The sequence below is a fragment of the Sinocyclocheilus anshuiensis genome, unplaced genomic scaffold (assembly GCF_001515605.1).
Source record: "Sinocyclocheilus anshuiensis isolate Anshui unplaced genomic scaffold, SAMN03320099.WGS_v1.1 scaffold653, whole genome shotgun sequence".
In the NCBI taxonomy this organism is placed as follows: Eukaryota; Metazoa; Chordata; class Actinopteri; order Cypriniformes; family Cyprinidae; genus Sinocyclocheilus; species Sinocyclocheilus anshuiensis.
In genome coordinates, this window is record NW_015540902.1 from 990,400 (window position 1) to 994,186 (window position 3,787).

Consider the following 3,787-nt stretch of genomic DNA (forward strand, 5'->3'; position numbering starts at 1 on the left):
AGACCCTCGACCCCTCGATTTTGACCGAGGGAGCGAGTCTGCTTCATATGCACACTTCAGGCCACTCCACAGACCACAATGCAAAACGATTGTGACGTCATCGCAGATCTCGTTTCGTTTATCCCCACCCCAAACAACTCTATAATACATGAATAAAAAAAAAAATGATAACAGCCCAAGTATACCTATATACACATAGAATGCTGCACCAAACAAATTCCTAATATTTATTTGTGTTACTTGCTCCAGTGGCGCAATTGGTCAGCGCGCGGTACTTATAAGACAGTATGCAGCAGAGCAATGCAGAGGTTGTGAGTTCGAGCCTTACCTGGATTAAGGCTTTAGAAAGCGAGAGACATTTCAATAGCCGTGGAGTTAAAAGCCTGAGATAAACGATCAGTTGAAAATTAGATTCCTCTTATCACTTAGAAGAAAAGTCATGGTGTAATTTTTAAAATCAGTCTAACTAAAGAGCATAGTGTTTGGTAATATGCATTTGATCCAGTGGCGCAATTGGTCAGCGCGGTACTTATAAGACAGTATGCAGCAGAGCAATGCAGAGGTTGTGAGTTTGAGCCTTACCTGGATTAAGGCTTTAGAAAGCGAGAGACATTTCAATAGCCGTGGAGTTCAAAGCCTGAGATAAACGATCAGTTGAAAATTAGATTCCTCTTATCACTTAGAAGAAAAGTCATGGTGTAATTTTTAAAATCAGTCTAACTAAAGAGCATAGTGTTTGGTAATATGCATTTGAGTCAGCAGCTCCAGTGGTGCAACTGGACAGCAGGTCCAGTGGCGCAATCAGTCAGCTCGTGGTTCTTATAAGGCAGTACGCAGCAGAGAAATGCTGAGGTTGTGCGTTCAAGCCTCACCTGGATTAAGTTTTTAGAAATTGAGTGACATTTCAGTAGCACAGGAGGTCATGGCTTAACATTAAAGATTGGTTGAAAGTCAGATGTCCGTAATCAGTTAGAAAAAAGTTCAAGGGGTGTTGTGAAAGGTCAGCCTAATGGAAAACCAGCCTACTATTGAATGCCCATCTTCAATTGAGGTGCTAACATTAGGTAGCTTGTTTGCTAATCTTCCATGAAGTGGGACTTGCTTGTGTATTCAGCCTTAGTGGTCTGGCCTTAAAATTGACCAATCCGGTTTGGATTTCTCACATGGCATTTGGAAATATGCTTTTCAATCAGCAGCAGCAGTGGCGCAATCGGTTAGCGCGCGGTACTTATAAGGCAGTACGCAGCAGAGCAATTCTGAGGTTGTGAGTTTGAACCTCACCTGGAGCAAGCTTTTAGAAAGCGAGAGACATTTCAGTAGCAATGGAGTTCAAAGCCTAACATAAATGATCAGATGAAAATTAGAATCCTCATATCACTTAGAAGAAAGGTCGCGGTGTAGCTTTTAATATCAGTCTAACTAAATACCATAGTGTTTGGTAATATGCATTTGAGTCAACAGCTGTAGTGGTGCATTTGGTCAGCAGCTGCAGTGGTGCAATCGGTCAGCGTGCGGTTCTTATAAGGCAGTACACAGCAGAGAAATGCCGAGTTTGTGAGTTCAAGCCTCACCTGGAGCATGGTTTTAGAAAACGAGAGACATTTCATTAGCAATGGAGTTCATAGCCTAACTTAAATTATCAGGGCTGCGTTCCACTCCACTTTTAGACACGTACTCGCGAACTTCGCTAAACACTTCTCTCGGGGGAATCCCTGTTGCCATTTTTAATTGTGTTCCACTTCGTGAAGTGAAAGAGGGAAGTTTATATTGATAGTCCCTCGACCCCTCGATTTGGACCAAGGGAGCGAGTCGGCTTCATATGCACACTACAGGGCACTTCCTAGACCACAATGCAACACGATTGTGACGTCATCGCAGATCGCGTTTCGTTTATCCCCACCCCAAACAACATGATTTAAAAAAAAAATTATAACAGCCCAAGCATACCTATATACACATAGAATGCTGCACCAAACAAATTCGTAATATTTATTGGTGTCACCTACTCCAGTGGCACAATTGGTCAGCTCGCGGTACTTATAAGACATTACGCAGCAGAGCAATGCCGAGGTTGTGAGTGCGAGCCTCACCTGGAGCAAGGTTTTAGAAAGCGAGAGACATTTCAGTAGCCGTGGAGTTCAAAGCCTAAGATAAACAATCAGTTGAAAATTAGATTCCTCTTATCACTTAGAAGAAAAGTCATGGTGTAGTTTTTAAAATCAGTCTAACTAAAGAGCATAGTGTTTGGTAATATGCATTTGAGTCAACAGCTCCTGTGATACAACTGGACAGCAGCTCCAGTGGCGCAATCAGTCAGCTCATGGTTCTTATATGGCAGTACACAGCAGAGAAATGCTGAGGTTGTGAGTTCAAGCCTCACCTGGATTAAGTGTTTGGAAATTGAGTGACATTTCAGTAGCAAAGGGGGTCATGGCTTAACATAAAAGAGTGGTTGAAAATCAGATGTCCATAATCAGTTAGAAAAAAGTTCACGGGGTGTTGTGAAAGGTTAGTCTAATTGAAATCCAGCCTACTATTGAATGCCCATCTTCAATTGATGCGCTAACATTTGGTAGCTTGTGTGCTAGTCTTCCATGAAGTGGGACTTGCTTGTGTATTCAGCCTTAGTGGTCTGGCCTTAAAATTGATTGAAAAATGTAAACAATAAACCAAATCTATAGCTGATTCTAAGTGATCAAGGCCTTAGGATGTTCCACTTCAGCCCATTGCAAGGGTTCCACCAGAAGTGGGCACTCATGCAACGTAATCAATGACGTATATCAGAATAAATGAGACAGAGGGAAGTTTCTGAGTGAAGGGCATAAAAAAAAAAACAGACTGGAATGCAGCCCAGTTGAAAATTTGATTCCTGTTATCACTTAGAAGAAAGGTTACGTTGTAGTTTTTAAAATCAGTCTAACTAAAGACCAAGGTGTTTGGTAATATGCATTTGCATCACCTGCTCCAGTGGCGCAATTGGTCAGCGTGCGGTACTTATAAGACAGTACACAGCAGAGCAATGCCGAGGTTGTGAGTTCGAACCTCACCTGGAGCAAGGTTTTAGAAAGCGAGAGACATTTCAGTAGCAATGGAGCTCAAAGCCTAACATAAATGATCAGATGAAAATTAGATTCCTGTTATCACTTAGAAGAAAGGTCGAGGTGTAGTTTTTAAAATCAGTCTAACTAAAGACCATAGAGTTTGGTAATATGCATTTGAGTCAACAGCTCCAGTGGCGCAGTTGTTCAGCAGCACCAATGACACAATTTGTCAGCAGCTCCTGTGGTACAATCGGTCAGTGTGGTATTTGTAAGTCAGTACACAGCAGAGCAATGCCGAGGTTGTGAGTTCGATCCTCACCTGGAGCAAGGTTTAAGAAAGCGAGAGACATTTCAGTAGCAAAGGAGGTCATGGCTTAACATTAAAGATCGGTTGAAAATCAGATGTCCGTAATCAGTTAGAAGAAAGTTCATGGGGTCTTGTGAAAGGTCAGTCTAATTGAAAACCAGCCTACTATTGAATGCACATCTTCAATTGAGTGCTAACATTAGGTAGCTTGTTTGCTAATCTTCCATGAAGTGGGACTGGCTTGTGTATTCAACCTTAGTGGTCTGGCCTTAAAATTGACCAATCCGGTTTGGCTTTCTCACATGGCATTTGGTAATATGTTTTTCAGTCAGCAGCTCCAGTGGAGCAATCAGTCAGCTCGTGGTTCTTATAAGGCAGTATGCAGCAGAGCAATGCCGAGGTTGTGAGTTTGAGCCTCACCTGGAGCAAGTTTTAAAAA

The 3,787-nt window shown here is 42.2% G+C and overlaps 1 non-coding gene across 1 annotated transcript; it reads left to right on the top strand.

The window, feature by feature from the left end:
- The first annotated feature begins 2,961 nt into the window (after positions 1–2,961).
- trnai-uau (transfer RNA isoleucine (anticodon UAU)) lies at positions 2,962–3,055 on the top strand. The gene is made up of 2 exons: positions 2,962–2,999; positions 3,020–3,055. It is a non-coding gene; the product is annotated as a tRNA-Ile (tRNA).
- The last annotated feature ends 732 nt before the right edge of the window (positions 3,056–3,787 follow it).